Source organism: Gavialis gangeticus, unplaced genomic scaffold, assembly GCF_001723915.1.
Source record: "Gavialis gangeticus isolate Ggan-Ray unplaced genomic scaffold, GavGan_comp1, whole genome shotgun sequence".
NCBI lineage: Eukaryota > Metazoa > Chordata > Crocodylia > Gavialidae > Gavialis > Gavialis gangeticus.
The window spans coordinates 224,631,433-224,658,320 of NW_017729032.1; positions in this window are offsets into that span (position 1 = coordinate 224,631,433).

Below are 26,888 nucleotides of genomic sequence, written 5' to 3' on the forward strand. Positions count from 1 at the left end.
TTATCATGCATCAGCAAATGCATGACAAACAGAAGCAAGGAGGTGGTACTTCCCCTCTATTGGGCACTGTTCAGACCACAGTTATAATACTGCATCCAGTTTTGGGCACCACACCTTAAGAGGGATGTGGATAACCTGGAGAGGGTCCAGAGAAGAGCCACTCGTATGGTTAAGGGCTTGCAGGCCAAGCCCTACGAGGAGAAACTAGGACACCTGGACCTCTTCAGCCTCCGCAAGAGAAGGTTGAGAGGCGACCTTGTGGTTGCCTATAAATTCATCATGGCGCCACAGAATGGAATTGGTGAGGCGCTCCTCACCAAGGTGCCCCTGGGGGTTACAAGAAATAATGGCCATAAGCTAGCAGAAAGCAGATTTAGGCTGGACAGTAGGAATAACTTCTTCACAATTAGAGTGTCCAAAATCTGGAATGGGCTCCCAAGGGAGGTGGTGCTCTCTCCTACCCTGCGAGTCTTCAAGCAGAGGTTAGATAAGCATCTGGCTGGGGTCATCTGAACCCAGCACACTTTCCTGCCTATGCAGTGAGTTGGACTCAATGATCTATTGAGGTCCCTTTGGAATCTAACATCTGTGAATCTATATACAGGCCTAGGCATCAGAGACACTGCTGGTGAGGTGGTGTTAATGGGGAGATTTTGGATTCTTCAAAAATAGACAAATGTTCCAGGGAAGAGGATTGCTGTTGAAAGATGAGCTCCATCTGACAAAGACAGGCAAGACCACTTTTGGGCATTATCAGGCTAATCTAGTAAGGAGGGCTTTATGGGATGATGAACTAAACCTCCCAGCCACAGGGCATTCAATTCAGGGTATTCATTCAAATGGAGGTGGTATGACACTTTATGGCAAAAATATGAATCAATGGTTCTTGACCTTTTTAGCCACTAGTCATCCCTCCATTACTTTTCTTAATTCCATGGGACCCCAGTTGAGCTAGACTCTACATTGGAGGGTGAAAATATATGGAGGGTGTCTTGACGTTAAAAAAGTCAGGAACCACTGATCTAGCTGGTGCTGATCTAGCTGGTAAGAACACCAGTGGCAGGAACACCACTCTTTCTACTCCCTGCCCCTTCCCCCTCCTGCTGCTCCATAGCTAAGGGGGAAATGACAGGGCCTGCCACTAAGCTTATGGGGTCTCACATGCTAGTAACTGCCCCCATGGCCCTTCCCTCTGGCTCATGAACATGAGAAAAGTGGTGAGGATGAGCTGTACTGCAAAGTGTGGCTCTATTTGTGCATTCACCCACCCACAACAGAACTTGGTTCTAGGAGCATGGGGGCAGCCAGCACAGAGGCGGCTAGGGGTTAGGGAGGGCATCAATAGTGGCAGATTTAGAGAAATGGTGATAGACACCACCGGGGTAGCTAGGACAAGCACCGGCTACTAGATGAGGGAGGAGAGCATTTATCTCCTGACACAGCGGCCAGGTGGCACAGCACCCTTAAAGGGATTTTACGGTACACCAGCTGAGAATCTCTGACATATATGTTTGTCTTCAGGTCCAGAAGGAAGAATGCAGCAAATCTGAATATATCTAGATAAAGATATGAGTGGGGTGGGGTGGGGTGGGAAGAACAGTGGTGATATTATTGTGGGGGTCTACTAAAGTTCCCAAGTCAGAAAAGGTGGACAATGCACTCTTCAAGGAGGGAATTATATTATCCAAAAATGTTGAGATGGTCAAAAATAAATGATCATGACATCATAGGTTTTATGTTTTAAGATATGGAAAGCATGAGATTAGCAGAACAAAGACACTGGACATCAAAATGGCAGGTTTCAATTAATGATATTCAGAAAGCATCTTGACACCCATCTTGCTGGGTCATTTTACCTCAGCAGTCTTTCCTGCCCAAGAGCAGGGAGGCTGGACCCAATGATCTGTAAGGTCCCTTCCAGCCCCTAACAACTATGAAACCCTGTTGTGACAGGAGGCCAGCTCAAGGCCAGGTCCCAACATCAGCCTGCCCTCCTATCTATGTGGGGCAGTCCACCCAGTCTTGCCTGCCACAACGTGCTTTTTAATAAACTGATGTAAAATGAGGGAGGCTTCCCATTTTAATGCCCTGATGCCGAGGGTGATATACACAGCCCCGTACCACCCCTTCACCATGTCCTACACCTTGCAGATGGCATCCTGACTTGATAACAGCTCTGGCCCAAGACCAGGCCAAATTCTGCCCTTTGCTGGGCCTCATACATACTGCCCCCTCTCCCAGGGCCTCTTCCACTCCACCCCTTCTCACAGGACTTCTTTCATACTGACCCTCACCAGACCTCACACATCCCACCCTACTCCATGCAGCCCTTTGGGTCCCCCTTGGGCTCTACTCTACATGGCCCTCCAGGCTTCTTCACTCACACATTCTAGCCATTATGCACTCAGCCACTGGCCTTCTGTTCCACACTGGGCTGAACTCAGCCTCTGGTCCCTCTCCAGGTCACCCTCTGCCCCCTCCCTGGGGCTTCTCTCCCTGCTCCCTTGCTGGAGCCATTGGGGTCTTATACCACCATGGCTCCTCATTTGGCTTGTCCTGAGCCCTCCTCCTCAGCCTACAGGCACTCAGCTATCCAGGGGGAGCAGGTATACGGAAATGTGCCTTCCCCTGATGAGGAATGGAAAACTACTGAAAGGAGTGTATATGTGTCGGGTCAGGATGGGGGGCGAGATGTGATGTGAGTGAAGGCTGAGCAAGAACAACACGGCGGCCTTCAGGATAAGCTTATCAGGAGACAGCTTGAGAAACTCGCTCGGCCCCACCAGACACCGAGATGAGTTGATGTCAGACTGCCAAGAGCCTGTTGCGAGGTGGGTAGACCCGTATGTGATTTATCACTATAAAGCAGCCTGTTTTTTACTCTCATCGAGCATCAGCCACCTCTGATCTCCTGTGGCCATGCAAAATAAAGCGCTTCTGTTAGCCAAACAGTGATCCTGTCTGAATTTCCACCTCACCCCCACCCCCAATGTCTGCTCTCTAAATTACCCACTGGGTAGTGGGAGATGGGGTTATAAGGTGCTCCTACCTGCCTTTCACTGGGGAGGCAACTGGTCTGGCATTTCTGAGGAACTACCCCACTATGGGTAGTCTCACCAGGCCATCCTTCCCTAGGCATGACTTGTTGGTGGGTCAGTGCCACCTGAAGTTCAAGGCCCTGTGGGCACAGTGGGTTAGTGTCACTGTAATAGTAAGAGCTTTGCTAAGAGCAAGAGTTTTGCACACTGTGCTAATAGCAAAAGTTTTGCATGCTGATTCCATAGGAGGCCAGTGGAGCAGCTCTGTGAGTGTGACCAAGCCATGAACTTAGACAATAGAATGTTGTGATACAGTGGAATGTGGTAAACACCAGGTATGTTGGATCATGACTCATCCCCATTTTCCTAGCTTGTGATAGCGTTGTTTACTTCAGAATATATAAGCTGAATATTCTTGGGTTGCTATGGGTTCCTCCACTCTGGCAAGAGTCCTGACTTGTGCTTAGCCCCAGCGCAGGGTATCGCATCCCCGGGGTCGGGACACTCCAGGGCCAGGGAAACCATGTGGGGTAGCAGTTGCTGCCTTAGGCTGATGTGAGGTGACTGTCCTCTCTGCTCTGTTCTATTGCCTACTTCTGTGAGTATCCTTAAATAAAGCTTTGCAAGGGTGAAAACAACTGTGAGTACATCCTTTGTTCAAGCATGGGGAATCTGATGAACCCAATAGTTCAATCTAAGACAGTCACCAACCAAAACTGCCAGTCAGGGGCACCCCACAGGACCATGCCTGTTATGCAGCAGCTGGATCACATTCTCATGCCCCGGGATCCTGGCTGGAGCTATGCCAAGTATTCCAGCATGGGCAGATTGCCAGAGCCTCCGCCATCACCTGGCACTGAAGAGGAACCATCAGTGGGGGAGGGCCCTTCAAGGCACCAGGAGTGCATCCCACCACAGTCCCCACCCCTGGCATCATCCAGCAGCTCCGGCAGCCTGGGCCAGCACCTGCCCCGCCAGCTTCAGGTGTTCAGCTCCACCCAGGAGGTCATGCCGAGGATGGCATTGCCTGCCCTCATGAGCTTCAGCTCCTCCTTGGAGGGGCCCGCAGCCCAGCCACCCAGCTATGCACCCCTGCACCCTGGGACACTGCTGGAAGCTGCACATCATTGCTGCTAGTGGGGACAAACTTGGACCACTGGTCACACCTGCCATACCTTGCAGTGGGAGGATGGATTTCCCCTCTTCTCCCCTCACTGCCCTTGCCCTTGACCCTCCCCCTGGCCCTGGTCCTAGGCCCTGACCTGACCCAGCTTGGCTGAGCTCCCTTCTGGCTCCTGGAGTTCCCTGCCACAGCATGCTGGGAGGCAGGAGGCAGCGAAAAACTTTATTGAGCAGGCTGTGCCCCCTCATCTAGGCAGGCATGGGTCTCTCACCCATGAAGAACTTCAGTGATGTCCTAGGCTGTGGGGGCAGGGATGCGTAGCGTAGGCACAGTTACCCCTCCAGGCAGTAGTGAACATTGCAGGGAAATACAGGCTTGCTGGCTGCATTGTTGAATCTCAGTGTGCAGCTCACCCAGGGCCTCGGTGAGGGGAAGCCCATCATTGTCACTGCTACCCTGACACTCCCAGTGCAAGGCATCCTTTGCCCACTGTACCTTCTCTTCCCATGCCTCATGGAAAAGCTCCCACTTGGCCTTGCAGATGTTATGCAGCACACAGCCTATGATGATGACTCAGGGAATGTTGGCCTCTGTGACCTCAAGATGGGTGGTGAGGTTGCTCCAGCATCCCTTCAGGCAACCAAAGATGCACTCCACTAGCACATGGGTCTGGCTTAGGTACCTGTTGAAGCATGCCTGGAGGGGACCAGCTGGCAGGTGTAGGGCCACATGAATTGGGAGAAGTGGGTAGGTGGGATCCCCAATGAAGAGGGGCAAGACAATCACCTTCATCTGCTAGAAGTTCAGCCACCCCTGGAATGAAGTGCCTGTTCTCCACCAGGGCTGGCAGGGCAGACTTCTGAAAGACTGGGTGCTGCCCACCCACCCAGTGCTAACTTTGGTAAAGGCACCAAAGTGGTTGACAATGGTTTGCAGCATGAAGGAATGAAAGATCCACCTTCTGTAGTATGAGTAGTCACTGCAGGGTGGGCAGATGACAGAGATGTGGGTCCCATTCAGGGCCCTGATGCATTGGGGGAAGCCCAGGGCATGGAACCCAACCACCACCTCCAGGGGGTCATGCACCCAGAGCACGGTGTGCCCCAAAACATCCTGGAGGGTGCCGCAGAACTCCAGGATGGCCTCCCCAGTGGTTGCCTTGCCCATGCTGAAGAGTTGGTTGACATAGTGCAGGCTGGCAGGTGTGGCCAACTTGAACAGGGCATTGTCTGGCTGGGTCTCTGCAGGGACAGGCAGCTGCATGGTAGCCTGCTGCTCCAGGTGTAAGCAGTGCTGACTGAGGGGCTCCTGGGAGGTGGCCTGGGTCACCTGAAAGGACTCCAAACACTGTTTTTCATCTCAGGTCCTTTGGACATTGTTCAGTCACCAGTTCTGGCTGACCAGGTGGGCCCACAGACTGCAGGGCTGGAGCCCCAGGAGCTTGTGGATGGCACTGGTGGTGGTGGCATCCACGTGTGTTTCATCACCATCCCTGCCAGGGTCCAGGTAGCAGCCCAGGACCTGGATGGCAGCATCCTATTGGCAGGGGCCTTAGATGTCATGATAAACCTGGCCATACAGTGACACAGCATGGGGGCATGAGGCAGGGCCGAGATTGACCTGGGGTGGTCACCATGGTGGCAAAGCACATTAATCAGGGTGGCAAGCAGGAGTCTGGGGCATGAGTTGCCACTCCTGGAGCCTGGACATGGAGCAGCCATTGCATGGTAGGAACAGGCTCTGGTGAGAGTCATAGAGCACTGTGTGAACACACTGCAGACTGCCAAAAATGCAGGTGGCCAGGGAGCACTCTGTGGGGCTGCCTTTTAAAGACGGCCCTTGACTACAGGCCTGCATCTCCCCTTGGCTGTTGCAGAGGGGCAGTGCAGAGCCAGAGGAGGTTGGGAGCAGGCTAGTGTTATGAGGAGAAAATCTGGTCTGAAATGGCCACATACGTAGATTCTTGCTCAGGGTGGTTGTACTCCACCGTAAACCTTTATAGCACTGATTCCATGCATAGGTGCAATCACTGTGTTCAAACAGCTGTTTCTTCAGGTAGCTGCTTATGCAGTTGTGATGGGCTAACCAGTGGCAGCTTGGCCTGGGGGTTTTGAAAATTTCAAAAATGATTGGTGGGGGGTGGGGACTTCCTTTCCCCCAACAATCAGGTGCCTAGAAGAAGAGAAGGCTACCCCACCTTCCCGCTTATGCAGGGGCCAGGTAGAGAAGCCGGACCTGAGTGAAGACTCAACCCTCATATCCCCTGATTGGTCCCACCGGCCACCTGGAGGGGGATAAAAGGGGCAACACACCTGGCTTCAGGAGAGAAGACAATGAGGAATGAAGGAGAGGAGTCCTGAAGAATTGGTGAGAATTGGCCAGCGGGGCAGAGCATTTGCCTCAGAAGAACCCCTGGGAGCTGTAGGTGGCAGCTTGGCTTGGTTGCTTGATGCATGAGGCAGTACGCAGTGAGTTTCCAGTGGGAACCCAGAACCTGGGAGCTGTGGGTGGCATCTCAGCTCAGCTGCTCGGTGCATGAGGTGGTGTGCAGTGAGTCTCCAGTGGAAATCCCGAGCCTGGAGCTGCAGGTGGCTTAGCTTGGCTCGGCTCAGCTGCAGTGGCACACAGGGCAGTGCATGTGGGGGCTTTGGTGGGACTGAAGCCCTCGGACCCAGAGTGGTGGCTTGGCTCACAGGGCTGTGCACAGTGGGACTGGGAGGGACCCAAGCCCTGAGCTTCAGGCAGCAGCCTGGGCCCCCCGCCCCCTTTTCTTTTTCTGTTGATTCCCTGTGTGAAGCTGGGTGGTTTGTTCGGCATGCAGGTGGCACATGGAGGATCCTAGAGGGGCTAGAGCCCTGGAGCTGCAAGTAGCAGTCCAGTCATTGGTGGCTTAGTGGTAGAGTTCTTGCTGGCCATGTGAGAGACCTGGGTTTGATTTCTAGCCAAGGCACTAAAGGGTTGAGCTGCTGGCAAGAGGGGAGAAGGATTCCCTGCACCCCACATTTTGTGAAACCCTGCACCTCAAGCTTTGTTATTGATTTGCCTCTGCTAGATGTATATGTATACCTAACCTTTACTGAATCCCCTCTTGCTCTCCTACACCTATGTCCTACCCCAACCCGGTTTTTCCTTTATTAAATTGTATGTGGTTAAGTTCCAACTGGTGTCTCGGCTCTACTCTATAGGGAATAGAAGGAGAGCTGCTCCCCATAAGTGGCTCCGCCTCCCAAAGCACAATAGTACCCACTAAATCCCTTCAATTGGAGAGGGGATATCTTGTGTGAGTACCACCCTGGTTACACAGTAATGTTTTATATTACCTTAGCAGTACCATTTGAGTTTCAGATGATAACTTTCAAGATACCATTAAAACAAACTGGGCCTGTTCATAGAAACTGTCAAACTACATAAGATTCACCTCTATTTTCCAGAGTTGCAGTTGCATTTTTTAACCCCTATAATTCTTCTGATGGCGGAATGCCTTGAGTGAGTTCATTCTAGCTCATCAGAACATGATTTTTTCTGCTATTGGATTGAGTACTCCATGTATGCACGGTGGTTCTTTCTCTCTCTCTCAGCAACCTGCCCTTTCTGCAAGGTGGAAGTGGAGGAGACTTTCTGCTACATTTTCATGAACTGCTCTGGCTCCTGCCACTCTTTGCTGCCCTCAGCACTTTCTTTGGCATGCTGGACTTGGACATCTCTGGGGCTGTGTATATCTTCTCTCTATCCCTTACCAAGCTGGCAAGGATAATGTGATCTGATTGGCCAACTTCTTGCTAGGTAAAGCCAAGATGGTGACTGAAAAGCCACAGAAAGTGGCCTGCAGGGGCCAACTCTGATGACACCCTCCAACTCTTGCACTTTCTGGTCTGGGTGCATGTCTCATTTGAATTTAGACACTTCACCTTGGAACAAAATATGGCCTATTTTTGTGTTGCACTGGGCCATTGAAGGATCCTGTGGAAGACAGACAGCTGGTCCTATATATGTAACCGCTTGAGGGGGACAGGGGGTTGGATTTAAGTCTCCAGTAACATTATATTTTTTGTCCATGACAATGTTTTCATGCTCAGCTCCTTGGGAGGACCACATACCTTTGCACTTGCACTATCTGTTTCTAATATTTGTATTATTAAGTTTTAAAAAAATTAAATCTCTCCCTCTCTCTCTTAAAAGTTTTGATAGTGACTCTGAAACTGATATATTTTTTTTTTTGTCCCCAGTGCTCCTTGTTACTACACTTGTAGTGACAATCAAAACTTTCATTTGCGTTTTCCCTTTGGAAGTTTTGACACCATCTTGGATAACTCCTTTGCATCTGTCCTTTCTATTTTAACTAATTTGGGATTTTTTTAAAGAAAGTCCCTGAATTTATACTCTTTAGGAAAGCAGCCATTTCAATTGCTGGTTGTCAGATTGCTTCATTGTTCCATTTCACCTCACTGGTTAATGAACTCTGCTTGGGCAATTTATGTTCTTTGACATTAGTGAGATCTTTAATTTCTCCTTCTTCTTCCTTTGAAACTGATTGCATGGCATTTATTTATAATGGCTTCTAGAACCATGATGTCTTCAATTTTTGCTAGCACTCCATTTCAGTGTTATAGGTAGTATGCAAGTTTTCTAATGTTTGTTCATTAGCTACCTTTAAATCTTATAAGTATGCCTTTAGGTTATCTCTAATATTCTCATTGTGCAACCCCTATTTTTAAGGGGAAGTCCCTTTTCTCTTATATAATATATATTACAATTTTGTTTTGTGATACTTTGAACAATATGGCTACAACTTTATGTTCATGGAATAAAGCTTCCATTTTGAGATAATGTGGCTATGGTCTGAGTTTTGCTGAGAATAACGGAAGATGGCTACTAATCTTATGAGAGTTGTTTTTTGGCAAGTTTGCACTGCACAATGCAGTAGATATATCCAACAAGCATTTCTTGAGAATAATTAAACTTACTACCCAAAATAAAATGTTAAGTTATCTTAGCTTACTTAAAATTATCTATAGGGAATAGAGAGGGAGAAGAAAAGTCAGAAATAGTTGGGGGAGGGGAAGGAATCCTTATCTATCTATCTATCCAAAAGAGAAAGAAAGAAAAGAAAAAAAACTCTGGGGGGTTATGTTACACCTTAGGCACCATACTAATCATCATCAGCAGGGTATAGTGGGTCAGGCACCTCTTGGTGTGCTCAAACAGCTCATTACTATTCTCTGGGGGGAGTCTCCACAGGGACATGGTTGGGGTACAGGTCATGGGCAGCAGGGACCCTGGCCTGGGATACCTCTCTAGAGAGGGCCACTGGGGGGAGGAGGGGCATCACTATGTCCATGTTCCAGCTGGGTAGGAGCCCCACATCCCTGGCCCCAAGTGGCACAGGCCTGGCATTATGGGATAAAACTTTTTGGCATGTAGGAAGGAGAAGGTGGGGAGTTGGTCTGGAGCTTCTGTGGCAGCTGCCAGCAGGAATCAGCCCTGACTTGACTTAAGCAGAGGATAGCAAAGCACCAAGCACCAAGTGGGTCACCTGCCCTCACAGAAGGAGCAGGGATGGAGGGCTTAGCCGGCAGCTGCTTGTGGCAAGGCAGATCTGGCCAAATTATCATGAGCCCTGGGCACCTGTACACACATGACCCCCAATCTGACGTTGGGCAGTGCACACCCCATTGGTACCATGCATGTTATCTCTGAAATGTTGCAAACTCTCACAAAGAGCCTCTGTCCTTGATCTGCAGGTCTAGCAGCTGCACGTGGGCAAGAAGCACCAACTGCTGGCGGGGATGTGCCTACAAGGATGGTGCCATCAGCCACCAATCTCTGCATGCGTTGCTTCTACCAGAGATGCATACAGGACTGAACCCTCTTGCTGGACACTGTGGCAGAGGAGCTGCTCATGGACATATGGGCCTGGTGAACTCAGGACCTGGAGAGAGAGCAGGGGAGGAACCAGGTGGGATACACCTTCTGAGACAGGCTTCTCACCATTGTGGAGAGCACACTGTCATCCTTAAGAGGATGGTAGTAGCCCAGGAGTGGCAGACCACGATAGTGACCCAGGCAGTGGAGCCAGTGAAGAAGGACTGTTGGGTGCTGGTCACCATCCTAGTCCTGGTGGTCATCTTTGTTTCACAGAGTCCATCCCCCAGCCCCAGCCCTGCCTGACTCCTGGCAGCCACCTGTGGCCCAGTACCAAACCCTACACTTGGTTTGGGATGAGGTCCAGCACCACCTGCAGTGGCCAGGGCCACCTGCCCCTGATCCTGAGCTGGGTCCCCTGGTGATCTGGCCCCCAGCTGCTTATGCAGCTGCCATCTCAAACCAGAATGAAAGCTATCTGCAGCTGGGCCAGCTCTAAATGTGTGCTCTGCTGGCCTCAGCCCCATGGTGGAGGAGGGGGAGCAGGCTGGACAGCAGCCACCCTTACCCCTGGGTGAGCTACTGGCCTTGCTGTGGCATCTGTACCTGCCATGATGCCGCTGAAGGCCAGGATGCCAGGTGCCTCTCACCAGAATCTGCACCATAGGCTCCTCCCACCCAACTGCCCCCCTCCTCCCGTTACAGTTCAGAAAGCACGTTGTACATAGTTGCACAGGAAACAGGACCTTTATTGTTGGTGTATGTTGTGGTTAGGAAAGGTGTGTTGCTGGGAGGGAGGGAGTGTGCTGTTTGGGAAGGAGGGGGTCTGTTGTTGGGGATGGAGAGGGGGTCTGTTATTGTGTATTGGATGGAAATAAAGTTTGGTGTTTGTTGCAAATAATCCACAGTGTGCATTTTCTTGATAATAAATATTTATTACTACAGCTCTCTGTAGTAATAAATATCCCCACCCCTTGCTGCTACATAATTCTAAATATACTGCAGACAGCTGTCATTCAAAAAGCTCATGACTATCCAATTCTAGACTTACGAAGCAAAGTGATTTCCACTGTGCCAGCAATGGTCTGGTTTAGTTAGTATCACAGGCTATCGAACCTACTGATTTTTAGAACCAAATAGTTCTAAAGACTAATATTAGTCTTCTCAATCTGTTATTCTCTCTGGGTTTTAAAAGTGCAGAGCATTAGCAGCTTAATATCAATAGAAGCTGCTGGTGTCTCTGCACTTTTAAAAATTGTGCCATTCATTTAAAGTGACTAAAATATAGATTTATAAGCTTACTTTTGGGGATTCTTTTTGGAAAAAAAATCTTATACAGTGTGACTCGGTAAATTGGATAGCATAAAGTGCAATTTAGTCACTAGGAATAAGGGATAGTTAAGCTTTTTAGCTGGAGAACTGTCAGAGCTCATTAACTAGCTAAGTATTTACACCAAATAATCACGATCACAAAGATGGCAAAACTAGAAGTGAATAATGGCTGTTTAGGAGGTCAAGATTAATTGGCAACTTATACTCTTCTTCACAAATGGCTGGAACTAATCTTCAGCAAATGGATTTAAAAGTGGAGTTACAATGTTTAAATTGGCAATGTTGGTCAGAAACTTACCCTGGTTCCCTACCCCCTCTCTCAGCCTTTACGTACCTGAAGTATCTGAAGAATGTTTTTTTGAAGAATCTATGAAAAGACATATAGCTTAGGTCTGGAAGCAAGGGGATGAGAATTGATCTGGAGAGAAACCTGACAGATTATACTGCTAAAGGGGATGCTCTAGCCACAGAATTTTATGAATTGAAAAACCTGATTCATAAATTTTATTCATATGCCCTTGATCTTCACTACTCTTATGTTTGCTGTCATCTTTTCTAGATCAGACGACACGTATGTTGAGAGTAGGGTTGTTTAAGTATATCAATTTCAGAAACAAAAATATGTATTTAAGAACATTTAATGATTGACTAAAACATTTTCATGTTTAAATATTAAGCAAACTCTATCAGGATAAGCTTGCTTATTAGTAGAAGTCATTCTTAGACTAATTTGCTATCCCATAAAAAAGATGATTCAATTAAGGTACAGTAAGATATTATACTGTGTAATAATGAACAAGTATATCAAGGCATAGTGAGTAATGTAAGTGACACATCCAACTCACCTTGGAGTATACCAGTGGTGAAGATGAGAGGACTTTGATAGTCTGGAAAGGAGAAATCAAGAAATAATTCTAGCTTAGTCTTTCCCTTCTCCCCACTTAATATTCTATAACTTCAAGGGCTTGGAGTTCACCCGGGCATCTAATGTTTTTGCATTTTTTACCTTTCATTTCATTTTGAATTTCTATTTTCTTTATTTAATTTTAAATGCAGTGGGATTTTAGATCATGGTTAATTCAAGCACTTAGGCACATAAAGCCCACTGATTTTGAGATCAAGCACTCTGTATCTACTCAAAGAAAATGGAATAGGAAAAACTCAGATGATTGATTTTATTTTTTCTTAATGCCTGGCTGAATTAAATTGACATGGCTTTTAGATTTAAAATCATGACACAGGCAAAAAAAAGATCATTTGGATAAATAAGAACTAAATAAATAGAGCAAGGGTCATTCATATCCATAAACTCCTTCAGAAATGTTTCATAGGTAAGACAGTGGCTTCACCTATTAAATGTAAGACAAAAACAGTGCCTAAAGAAATGCTGAATGGAGGCCTATGTTGGTATTGTATTTGGATGTACATAATATAAAAACTATGTCCACTATCTTTAAAACACCTTCGGCAACAATACAACAATATTGACTTATTTGTAAGTTATTTGCATTAAAAAAATGATTCTTAATAAAAATTTTGAACACCCTCACCCTGCCCAACCCCTCAATACAGTATTCAGAAAGAAAAAAACCCTCTTAAAACTATGTTTTGTTTTGTTTTTGTATTGGAGACTGTTCCCTAAAGTGATACACCTATCTCAATACATCTCAAATGCATATAGTTTCGTTAAATAAAATATTTCCAGCGTGCTGTATTCTGGCTGTAACAATGTTCCATACTTAAAAATCAACCCTAATATTCAAGGCACTTTCATTAATGTGCTTACAATACCTGTACAGGAGAGACATAAGCACATTGATAATACAAATTCTAATTAATAGTTGTAACTGGTGGGAGGGATGAATAGGGCACCAGCCACAAAATCCATATGTGCACTTGTGTGTGTAGCAGGCTCACCTTTCAGAGCTTGGGTTGAGTCCCAGGCTTGAGATACTGCTGTTTTGATTGATGGAGCCCATCCACCAATCAGGAGGCAGCAGGAGAAATAAAGTCATGCCCCTTTCCTGAGGAGAGGGGGAAAAGAGCTTTGTTGGACCTGGTTGAAAACTGTAAACTATCAAGTCTGGAAGACTTCAAGGGTGGTGCCCTGGAGCATATAAAAGGGGCTGCGTGCCCAGCACAAGGGGAGATGCAGTGAGGGACTCAAGAAGAGCAAAGCCAAGAAAAGCTGAGGAGCTCTCCCCCAGTGGGCAATAGACCCAAGGCTACTGAAGCTGCCACTGGAGGAGCAGTCTTGGGAGGGGTGCGAGATGGCACACAGGGACAGTGAGCAGAGACCCAGCCCTGGGAGCAGCATGAGACTGATCAGGCCCACCATGGTACACAGTTTGGTGCATGGAGCCCAGGCTTTGGGAGCCACAAGTGGCGGCTTGAGCCTGCAACCCCGGCAGGGAACTGTGGGCCTCAGTGAGGCGGCTCAGGCCCCATCTCCCAGCAAACGGCCAGATCCCATGGTGCACAGGGTGGTGCATGGACCTAAGACTTGGGAGCCAGGGAACAGCAGAAGCTGCTTGGGTTAGCCACCTGGCATGAGAATGGCTGGCTGGAGCCTGAAGGGCCTGGCCTGTGCTAAAAGAGCCCTCAGTGCCGAGCCAGGGCACAGGGAAATGGTAGTGGTGCAGCATGAGGCCCAGGACCCAGCAGCTGAGAGGAGCTGAGCCCTCAGTACCCAGAGCAGGGCAAAGGGTGGGGAGGAACCCAGCAGCACAGGAGAGTCCTGGAGACGTGCTTCAACAGAGGAGACCCCATTGAGCTGCGCCCTGACCACTGCCACCTGAGGGGACGTAAGTCATTGTGCCCTTGGGTCCCACAAGAGAAAGACATTTGGGGTGGGGTAACCCAGAGAAGGGGCTGGGTGAGCATCCCCCCACATATTCAAGGCCCTAAGGGGAGGGGCCCCTAGTGCTTCCTAGACACCTCCCCAAGGGACCACACTGGAAAGAGGACTATCTCTTGACATGGGTCAGGGACTATATAAAGGGATAACTGTTATTAAGATTGTTCATGTTTTTTCACCTTATACTTTGTAATTGAAATGTTGTATTATGATGTTGTAAATAATGTGATTTAGGGTTTGACCTTGGTTATTGGTTAGTGTTCACTGTGTAAATATATGTATATGATTTTTTAGTTTTATATTTATGTATATTATAACTTAATACATTGTATATAGTTAAGAACTTTGGGCTTGGGCTAACTCCATAGAGGAAAGAAGGATCTGCTTGAAATACTGGCATCCATCTCACAGCACCCCCTCCTGCCTATCCACCCCATTCAATTGAGAATAGGGCACACCCCGAACTTAGGTTACATGTGGATGTGGCCTAGGAGGCTTTTCCTAGGCCCTGCACTACTCAGCCATAAGACTCGGACAGGCTCAGCCCTGTACTGTGCTCCCCCATCCCCAGGAAGTATTTGCCACAACTGACACACCCAGTAGCATATCTGGGTGTAAAGGGAAGGGGGAGAGAACTGAGTGCTGGGAGCAGGTCCCAGGGAACCTGCACCCCCTAGCTACTGCAGCCAAAGCTGATGCTGCTACAGCATCCCCAGCTGTAGCACTTGCCTTCACTGAATGGAGAGCAGCTGTGGGTCAGACTTCACTCACCTTCCTTCCCCTAATCTCTTTCCTGTCCCATTTCCAGTAATGGATATAATCCACTCTCCCTAGTCACTGAAGGATCTTGCAATATGTTTGCCAATTGAAATATATGGGAATCTTGCAAGTGAAGGAAATCTGGAATACACAAAGCATCAAACATTCAACATCAATGAGTTAAATTGACACTGAGCTATTTCTCATCCAAATTACATTATCATTTATGTCATTATTGTGACAGTTCAGTTCTCAATGTAGGCACTTAATAACAACAGTATCATTTTTTTTGGAATATTAATAAGCAATTAACAAAAATAATATGTACGGTGTGTGTATACATACTGTAACACCTCTTTTGAGGGTGTGAGATATGTGGCAATAGTGATTCAGTTTCCCCAAGAGTATTTCAGTTTAAAGGGAGCATGCAAACAATTTGGATTTATACACATAAGCATCCAAACTGCAAGCTGCAACCCAGCATGGGTAATTCTGTATTCAAGTTTCCATCTCAACAGTGCAACTTAAAATGCCAACTCCAACAATCTCATAGGGATCCTTTGGGGTAAGTCTCTTCACCTTTTGCAAAGCCTGAGCTGTCCCAGATGACCTAAGGACTTTCACTGCTATATGTAATCACAATCACACCAACTGCATTCACTTTTGTAGCCTTTTAAATACAACTCTTGCCTTGCTCAGTCACAGTAGTCAGATTCTCTCTGTGCCAGAGTCTTCTCAGTAAAAAAGCTGATCCTTCTTCCAACTACACTGAGACCAACTCCCTCCACAATCTTCCTGGGACCTTTTTCAATGGAACATGGACAACATCAGGGAGCAAGGCCACTTGCTTACTCCTTCCCCACAGCTCTGCACAAAATAACACCCCCCCAACTTGCAGCTTTTCTATCCCACTTCCCCTCCTACTAACCCTCAAAGCAGTCTGGAGGCTGTATGTAGTTCAACCGAACTCCCTGGCTATGTACAGACAGTCAAAAAGCCCGAGGCTGAATTGATTCAGCCTTTGCAGGTTAGTCTAAGCTGCACTGATTAAATTGAAACAGAAATGAACAGACATTTACCTTTGATTCAGGAAATGCAGCCACATGCCTGCAGTATCTCAGACCAGAACCGGGGGGGAGGTGGGGAAGGGCACTAGAGCACAGGTCTCTAGCTGTGTGTTCACTTCCTCTTCCTGCTGCCCTGGAGGTCTTCAGGATTTGTAGTCCAGACTCACAGCAACAGGATTCTGCAGTATTGTTTGTCACTTCCTTTTACTGTTTCCTGGTGCCTCCGGGATTTGTAGTCCACAGATGAAGCCAGCAGTAAGGTTGAGCAAAGGAAGGGGTGTTTGACTCCACTTTCTGGCCCCAGCCAGGGTTTGCCTGGGGGGGAGTTCCCCCCCACCCCATAGACTGGGTGGCATCCCTAGCTGGGCTTGCAGGCCCCTTACTTCTCCCCACCCCTCACACTTGTCAGCCAGCCCTCACTGCTTCAGCTAGGGAGCAGAGGGGTGGGGCCAGCCCTTCTCTCTGGAGCATACAGCTCAGCCCAGGGCTGGAAAGCATGCTGGGGGGCTCTTATTTAAGTTGAACCAGGAAGGGGTCTGATACAGAAGTTTCATAAACCGGTTTGACCCAAATCAGTGAAATCTGATACTACTTTTAACCAGGTTTATCTTAAACCAGTTTCAGCACTGAATTTATGTTCTGTCACAGGTTTAAACCAATTTCTGATGACTTAAACCACTTTATGTGGAACTTCTGTCCCTAACCCCTGGATCTGGTTTTCCTGGTCTTGGAGTGGCCCCTCCCCTTTTCCCTTAACTTGTGGCAACTGGGGAGGGGGAGGGGGCATAGTATTTTCAGTAAAGTTTATGAAGCTGTAGAGTATCAGGCAGTACACTATGGTTATGCCAGTTGAATATGTCCATTTTAAGTTGTTGAGGCAGAAATAGTGAAATAGAATCTTAAGAGTGCTTATTTTTATGTCTCATTTTTTAGTCTGATGCATTTTAATGCAAGTTCTGAATTCATTCATTACATTATTTTATGAAAAAGTAGAACACTTTTTCTTGTTTCAAAAATGATCCTTATGAATTACAACCTAATTTTAAAATATAGTAATATGTTCAGTATTTAATTTCATGATGGTATTTCATTGCCTTTAGCAATTCTATAACATTTAACTTTTTCTTAAGAGCTGTTGAAAGCATTCTTAATAGAAGCTTTTACAATTAGAGAAGGTGGATAAAAAGATACAGCACTTAAGAGCAACAAAGAAGTTCAGTAAATGCGGAGGTATTTTACTAAAATTTTGTTTAAATTTCTGCCATTACCATATCTTCATCAAGCTCACTAAGGGGCATTTAATCATCTCTGCTTTTTTCTTCACAAAAGGTTATTGCATCCGTCAGCAATGTGACAAGGGGGAGTCTCAAAATGGAAATGAGTCATTTCTGAAAACAAAATGAGAGATGATGGAGAACTTGAATAAAAGGAAGCTAGAAGCTTTTCCCTAAAGGAAAACAAGGCAGTGGATAGGATTTTAAGACCTAGGATACCTTTTTCAACTCCAAATCCAATTTTTGTAACATATTTGTACTTATCTTGCCCTTTGGAAGTAGACAGATAGATGCACTTAGGTTTCAGTAATAACTGCTTGAAGTAAGGAAACAGACAAGATAATAACATCTTTTTTTCATATATCACAATGACCTTGAACAAAATGATAGGCTATATAAATACAATGTAAATTTATTCCAGTCCTTGGCACTTACTACCTCATGTCCTTTTGGAGGAAGGGGGGATCATTTAAAAGGCTACCCTTTAATATAGTAAGGTGAGAACAGAAATGTATCAAGGAAGTTCTGCTTTAGAATTTTGGCCTTTGATTTTAATAATAATATCAGTAATAGATGTCTCAAGTCCACAGCAGCAGGTTAGGTTTTATAATTTCCTAACAGAACTGATTAGGGTAATTTTGAAATTTTATTTATATTGACCCAACTTCATGGTTGTTTATAATAGCTTCTAGCATACATTTGCTATGCAAATGAATTCCTCTTTGACTGTTTTAAGAACATCCTCCAATTTTAGCAATACAGAAGTACTAATGTCAAAATTATATTTTATATGATAAATAATCCAATAAATGACATTTGTTGTCAAGACATAACTAAGTGAACCCATTTGAGATGGAAATCTTTATTACTTTCCAGGAAAAAGGAATGCCTCAAGGGATTAAAAGACCTGTTACTACTGGAAATGTGTGCGACAAAAAAAATCTGTAGTGTTCAGTATATATATTAAACATCTGTATAATTAAGGATCATCATAACACCAACATTTCAATTTCAGTGACTTTCTGACTTCCTATTTGTTTTTAGGTAATTGAAAGGTAGGCATATAGAGAAATCCAAACATGTAAACAGTCTTGAGTGGAAAATACTCTTCAATAAAATTAAATAATAGTAATACTAATAATTAGCATTATACTACTACCATGTCTAGTACATTAGTTGCAGTGGTAGTAGTAGTAGTAGCAGCAGTCGTAATTCTGGGGTGGTTATATTGATGCAGAGAATTATTTTTTCAGTCTCTTCACAGGTTAAACATTATAATAAAAAACATATTCAATTATCACTTTCTGTATGAATCTTACAAGAAGGCTAAATTTGTAAATTGAAAACATGCTGATGCAGGAATAGACAAGGTACAATGTAAATGGAGTCAAGTGCAGCTGAGAATATCGATTCTCTTTCTAAAAGAGCTTTTTGAAGTTAAAATTAACAGAAACAAAACCATCAGTAATTATACTATCATAAAGGGCATAAAGAGAGATTAGAAAAGTAAATTATTGGAAACATTGTATACTGGAAAAAATAAATCTAGATAATTTCACTATTATGGCAAATCCTGTGGTCAATACCCATATAGCTAGGGACCTACCAAATTCATGGCAGAAGTAGGGTGCTCTGCAGCTCCTTTAATCTTGCAGGCTCCCACACGCACCCTTCCACCACTGATTGGTGGAGGGGCTATGCTTGCCACTTGCTCCTGATAGGCAGGGAGCTGAAAACCGTGGTTTTAAATATGGCGTCATTTTTGCCTCCTGCTACTGATAGGCTGAGGGGCCCCAGCAGCCCTGATACTTGTTGCTGACTGGCGGGGAAGCAAAAACCATGCCATGTTTAAAAACCATACATATAAGTTAAACATCTGCAAAAATGCAGGCTAGAATCCAGGGTTTTTCTTCCATAGAAACATCCATTTCACTAAGTCAAATGGTTGATATGGGGCCTCTGGAGAGCATATATTCTGTAGCCGGATCGGGCAAAAATCATCACTTCTATTTGCAGCCTGTTTAAAGTATTGATTTATCATAAATACATTTAAAAAATAGATAAAAATCAACCTGTCCAGTTCACTGATAATCTATCCCCCCCACTTGCCTGCTAATTTTGTTACCCAGTGTCTAAAACTTTTACCACTATCCATTTAATGGTGGTCCATCTAGTACTTTCCTCTTACATCTCCCACCCTTTTCGCTTTCAAACCTGAAAGAACTTTCAAAATGGCAGTGAGAATATTTACCTATGAGTGCAATGTTCCCAAGTGCATTATTTTGGGATTGTGATGGTTTTGCTTTCTAAAGTTTGTTCATCCAAATGCTCAGAAATGAACTGGGTAGCAAATTTAGGTAGATTGATTTGACATGATTTATTCACAACCCCTTTTAAAATTTGTATTCTCTAATGCAAAGCAGAAGCTTAAACTTATAAAGCTGCTGAGGCATATATAGTATAAATAAGAGCAGGAGTAAAAAGAAAAAAAATGATGCCACATTCTTCAAGTCCCACTGCTCACAGCATAGTCTCAGCATATGATTGGGATTTTTATATGTTGCTGAAGCTTTGAAGTCCAGATAAAACATTCCATGTCAAGGGTCAGTCTTTTTTCTTGTCATTTACAGTAAAATATTAGACAATTTACACAGGGCAATTTCATTAAAAAATAAGCTTGGAAAAGCTGAAATCCTCTTTTCTTTAAAAAGAGGACAGCATATCAAGGTGGCGTATAAGAATTTCTGGGTTATTTTTTAATTGTTTTTAATTAAAATTTAATTTAATTGCTGATAGGTTTGAATAATCATGGGTATGACAGACAGCTGTAATGTTTTGGAAAGCAGCTATATAAAATCTACTCTGATTAAAGCAGTATAATTCAGAATGTGAAAAGATGGGTCTGCTTTGGACATTGAAACTGTTATTGCTTAGCAAGCTATGGCCCCCATTATGCTCAAATTTAAATATACATTTAAATCCTGATTTCACTGGCACCTTGCTTATACTGGATGTGTCTACACAAGACACTTTACAGCTCAGTACAGAAAATTACTGTGCAGTAAGCATCACCATCTACGTGTGCAGATGCTTACTGCATAGTAAATTGCTCTACTTCAGAGTTAATTTGCTACCTGCAAATGTGGGCACATCTACATGTTGCCGTATGGTGATGTTTCTATGCTGCCGTGCTTTAGGATCAGATCTGGAAGTACTGGAAGTATCCCTTTTGGAAGTACTAAAGCATGGTGCAGTATGGGTGATGACTGCATCATGTTCATGGCACACAGGTAGATTTTGCCATTATATTGCCATAGGGGCACATGGTACCTGGGGAGCCTGGTGCTACAGTGACATAGCTGGCAATCACATGTGCAAATTAACTCCCAGGTAGTTACTATACATTAATGCATGTGCAGATGCTGACCAGGAGCAAATTTGCTCCTGCTCAGTCACACCACCAGGGGGCTACCCTGAGTCTAACCCCAGGGCCATGAGGCTGGGAACTTCTCCAGTCCCAGGGCTGGGGCAGCTCTTTGCCTGCCTGAGTCCCTGGCCCATAAAGTTTGTGGGGACACCAGGGCCCTGGGCTACCTGTAGCCAGCCTGTGGCCACTTCACGTCACAGCAGAGGCCCCAGGCCAGCCACAACAGCCTACCCAGGCCCCACTGCTGGTTAGGTGGCACTGGGAACTGTGGTGGCACATGGCTGCCTGTCCAGAACCATCACGTTATGTTAACTTCACTCTGGGACACCTGCAGCCAGTCTCTGGCCACTAGGTACCACTCCAGTGGTCCCAGGCCAGCCACAGCAGCCTGCCTAGGCCCTGCTGCTTGTGCTTGGCACAGCATTGCCATGCACCTGCCTTTCACATGCAGTGCCCCTTGACTGGGCACTACAGGTGCCTGCCTAGGCCTGGCAGGACCTGGACTGTTGTGCAGAGGTCCAGTGAGCTGTCATGGGAGCTATGATGGTGCCATCCCTGATGGCACATGATGACACCTCCTGGGGCTGCAACTGATCACTGGAGGAGACCACGGGCCTTATGGTGCTGTAAGGTGAAGCTGAGGACCTCAGCCAGTTTCCCCAGAATGGATGCTCCAAAACCCATGTGTATGAGGGCCTGTCAGGCTGCATGTGGGAGCATGGGTCTGACCAGTCAATGCACCAACGCCACATAAAGGTCAAGGCCTTGTGGGTTACCGTCACTGACCACAACTGGCGGTCAGGGGCTACCTGCAAGTCCATGCCCTTTATGCAGCAGCTGGATGACATCCTTGTGCTCTAGAACCCTGGAGGGAGCTATGCTGTCTATTCCAGCATGGGTGGCCTTCCTAAACCTCTGCTGTGGTCTAGCAATGGTGATGAGGCATCAGTAAGGGAGGGACCTTCAGGCTGCTAGGACACTTTCCTGTCATGACTGCACCCCTACCCCTGCCCCCATCTGGCCTCATCCAGTAACTCGAGGAATCTGGGCCAGCACCTGCCCCACCAGCCCCATTCAGGAGGCCAGGCTGGCCATGGTACCACTGGCTCTCAGAAGCTCCAGCTCCTCCTCAGACAGTGCCTCTGCCTGGGCAGCCAGGCATTGCATCTCTGTATCCCAAGATACTGCTGGGAGCTGCACATCCTCACTGCTGGTGGGGATGAACTCGGGCTATCAGGCATGTCTGCCACATCTCCCTGGTAGCCCTGAAAGGGGGGGAGTGACCTCTCTGCCCCTGCCCCTGCCCCCATTCCCTACCCAGCCTGGCTGTGCTCCCCCTGGCTCTGGGTTCCCACCCCTCCACAGCATGCAGGGAGGTAGGAGACAGTGCAAAACTTTATTGAGCAGCCTGTGCCCCCTCAGCTAGGCAGGTATGAACCTGTCACATGCAGAGGACTATGTCAATGCTGACAGCAATATTGTACTTAGCTGTGGGGGGTAGGGATGGGTAGCACAGCAACTGGTAGCCCTCCAGGCAGTGGCAGATGTGGGGTAATGCAGGTTTGCCTTCTGCACTGTTGAAACTCAGGGTCCCACACCAGGTTCTCAGGTGCACCTAGGGCACCATGGCAAGCAACTGCAGCTGAGTGGGTCAGGCACCCCTCACTACATGCATACAGCTCTTTTCCTTTGGGCACTCTCAAAAGGAGCACACTCAGGGCACAGGGCTGGTGTAGTTTGGCAGGGGGGAGCTGGTCCTGGGGTACCTGTCCAGAATGGCCCCCTATTGGGAGGGTGGAGGTACCACCAGCACCCAGCAGCTCGCCTGCCCTTGTGGAGGGAGAGGGGATAGGGGGCCTTGAATGGCGGCTGCCTGTGATAGGGCCTGCCTGTCCAACTTACCATGGTCCCTGGGCACCCATGCATACACAAAACCCAGTCTGAAGCCAGATAACATGCACTATACCAGGGGGCTGTGTGCTATCTCAGAAATGTTGCAAACTCTCACAAAACCCCTTTCTCCTGGCTCTCCAGGTCTGGCAAGTACACATGGGAGAGAGGCACCAGTTGGCAGCTGGGATGTGCCTTCAGGGCCATTGCCGGGCTTGTCTGGGGCCCTATGTATGCTTTGGTTCTGGCAGTGAAGGACTCATGAATGGACCTAGATGCTGAACTGGCTGGTCATGATGGCCAAGGAGCAGCTGGTGGACTCATTGGCCTGGTTTGTGGGTGACATCATGTACAAGCAGGAGAGGACCTGATGTGAGGAGGAGAGGGACCAGGTGGATCATGAATTCTGGGACAGTCTCCAGGCCCTCAAGGAGAGGCACCTGGAGGACCAGTAGCAGCAGACTTCCATGGCTACCAGGGCAGTGGAGGCCACAAAGAAGGTCTATCAGGTTCTGGACACCATCCTGGTGGTCATCTTCATGCTGCCCACATCCCAGTCACTGTCTACAGCCCCACTTGACTCCTGGCAGCTGCCCACCACCCAGACACAAGCCCCCCAGTGGGCTTGGGATGAGGTACAGTGGTCAGAAGCCCCTGCCCAGTGGCCAGAGTCCCTTCCCACCCAGACCCCCCCTGCCTGGGCCCAGCTCTGCTGCTCACCCCTGCTCCATTTGGCCCTGGAGCAGAAGCTGCCTGCAGCAGGGCCAGCATGTTGCGTGGACCCTGCTAGTCCAGCTCACTGGCAGCAGGAGGGGGAGCCACCCACACTGGGAGAGCAGTGGCTGCTTTTGCCCCATGCAAGCTTCCTACCTGCCCTCTAGCCTTACTGTGGTATGCATACCCACAGAGGCTGGGGTGCTGGGAACCTGTCCTTGGGCACCACCCCATAGGTACCCTCACCCCACTCCTTCCCACCCCTGGAGGGCACACAGCACTGCACAGCATCTGCCTGGGAAAAAGGGTTCCTTATTGGCAGTGGGAAAGGCAGGGGGAATGTGGTCGATTGTTGGGGAGGGAGGGGGAAAGGGTTGTGTTTTGGGGGAGAGATGGGGGGGTTCTGTATTTGTGGAGGGTGCCCACTGCACCTCCTCCTCCCTGGCCTGGCAAAAGAGCTCCCCCTGGGCTTCACAGTTGCTATGCAGCACACAGGCTGTAACAATGACCATGGGGATGTTGCTTTCAAAATCTTGAGGCAGTTGGTGAAGATGCACCAGTATCCCTTTAAGAAGCCAAAGGCACACTCATCCTACCTGCAGGTCCGGCCCAGGCATCTGTTGAAGTGTGAATGGTGGGTGTCTAGCTGGCCAGTGTAGGGCCACATGAACCATGGGAAGAGTGAGGTAGAGGGGCCCCTAGTGAGCAGGAGTGGGACTGGCACTGTGCCCATCCAGAGGTCCAGCACACTTGGGGCAAAACGCTCACTCTCCACCAGGGCTGCTCGGGCAATGTTGCAGAAGATGCAGACATTGTGGGCTCTGCCCACCCACCTGGCACTCACTTTGGTGAAGGTGTCACAGTGATCAACAATGCCCTGAAGCAAGATGGAATAGAAACCCCTTTGGCTGTAGTACGGGTGGGCAAGTTATCATGATGTAGGTCCTATCCAGGGTTCTAATGCACTGGGGGAAGCCCAGGGCACAGAAACCTGCCACCACATCCAAGTGTTCATGCTCTTAGAGCATAGTGTGCCACAGCCCATCCTGAAGGACACTACATACCTCCTGGTGGTTGACTTGCCCAAGCTGAAGAGGTGGCCAATGTAGTGCTGGCTGGCGGGCATAGCCAACTTAAGGAGGGTGATCACCAGCTGTATGCCCATGGGGAGGGACCACTGCATGTTGGTGGCCTTCCACTCCAGGTGTGGGCACAGCTGCTTGAGGAGCAATTAGAAGGTGGCCCAGGTCATCCAAAAGGACTCCAGCCACTGCTTGTTGTCACAGGTGTGCTGGATGAAATGCAGCCACCAGCCCTGGCTGGCTAGGCAGGCCCACAGGGGCAGAGCTGGAGGCCCAGAAGTACATGGACAACACCAGTGGTGGTGTCTAGGTGCACATCATCAGTGTTCATGCTGGAGTCCAGGCAGCAGGAGCACAGTGGCAGGGAACCTGGGACAGCGCAGTGAGCCTGGCCAGGCAGCCATACTGCTTGGGGGGCTGCCAAGACTGAGACTGACCTGAGCCAGACAGCAATCACTATTGAGGCAAAGCAGGGCAACCAGGGTGTTCAGAAGGAGCCTGGGGCACAGGACATTGCTCCTGGGGCCTGGAGGTGGAGTAGTCACGGCACAGTGGACACAGGCTCCAGCAACAGTTGCAATGTGCCTGCACAGCTCTCTACAGGCTGCTCTGGGCCAGGAAGGCAGGTAGCCAGGAAACAGAAAGAAGGGTTAGCTTTTAAAGATGGCTGCCAGCCTCAGGCAGAGAAAAACCTACAGAGCTCCACATGATCTCTAGCTCTGCAGCTGGCTTAGTGAGTCATGTGTTACTTATTTCCTGTTCACTAATTCCTCTTTTCTCCTCCAGCTTTGACATTGTACCTACTATGTATGTTCAGAGATCAGTGAGAAGAGCCTGATATGAACTCTGGTGAGACAACATTGATATCTGAACACAAAAAAAAAACTTGCAGGTAGGCAACTTGGGGGTGTGGAGCTGGAGGAGGGCAGCGGGGCAGTTGGAAGCTAGGATTTGATCACTTAGAAGAGCTCAAAAGGCAATAGGGTCTGTGAAGACCAAAAGGAGCTGGAACTAACTAGTATCTACAGGACTCATTAGTATAAGGAGAAATTAAAGTGCAAATGTCCAAAGTGTTACCGGGCAGCAGTACTTAATAAGTAATCCATACTATTGTCTCAGATCTGCAGGGAAAAAAGACCAGATACAAGAAGTTTGGTTTAATTAGGGCACAACTTCATTAACTTATCTCATCTGAGAACTTTCTGGCAATCACTCAAACAATTCATCATTCCTTCCTCTCCGATTTGGTACCTAACTGAAAGCATCCAACACCATTCCTCTATTCTTGGTCCAGTCAAGTCAGATGATGCTTTCATTTTCCTCTTCAGTTTTCTCTTTTCCATAAGGTTCCTTCTCATTTGACTTTACTTTGCTAGAATCTTGCCAAGTCTGGACCCCATTACTCCAGATGAAGCCTCATAAGTGCTGAGTAGATAGAAGAATAATTTCCTTTGATATCAAGGTGTTGATACAATCCAATATGCTATTGCCACCTTTTTTTGTATAATGTAGCTTATGTTTGCCTATTTGTTTGAATTGAATAACAGAGTTTTGTTAAGAGGGTTGCTGCAGCATTGAAAACAGAGGTAAATGTAAGTTTCAGAAACCTGAATCTGATTAGCACCTGCTTGGGCAACTTTGTCATTGAATATGAATTATCATAAAACAATGCAACACTGATTGATTTATACATGAATTGGATAATATATATGTAAACTTGCAAAGAGTTCAGTGCTTGTGTTAAAAGCAAATTAAATCTATCATAAAAAGTTATTTTGAAGGATGTAAGCTAGAAACAAATTGGAATGAATACAAGACTATCATTTCAATATGAAGTAGTTGTATTCTTTCTAAAAGCCCAACAACTGCAGTCCAAAAATAAAAAGGCAGAACCATTAAGTCAAGTCATTTATAAATCATGTGAATAGGTAATAGTCTGCTAATGTTTTCCATCACCCATTACATGAGTAGACTCTATAATACTGAAATCAGTTAATAGTAATAGTGTCACTGTTATGTTACTGTAAAACAATTTACAGGTTCAACCCCATATTCTTTACTTATCATGATCTGACTTTATGCATGTGCTGTGCAAGGGAATAAAGAAGCATCTTGCTCTCCTTTATGTTGATAAAGTTTACCATAACACTGAGATAATTAAGGGAAAGAACACCTTGTGCTTTCTTCTCTCATGCACACTAGTATATTAGCTTTTCAGAATGGCATAGGTCTGTGAAAGTTTACTCCTTCTAAAACAGCAGAAAAACAGGAATTTTGACTTTCTACCTCTTGGGTCTGCTTCAGGAGCAGTGCAGCATGTGTTTAGATTGCATGCTGATTACTTGGTTATAAACATCTCATTGCTTGCAGTTATTGGTATATTGCTTGGTGCAGACTATCATCTGTGAGATGGACCAGAGTACTTTATACTTCTGATTTTTTTAATTGTTGCTCTGTTATTCA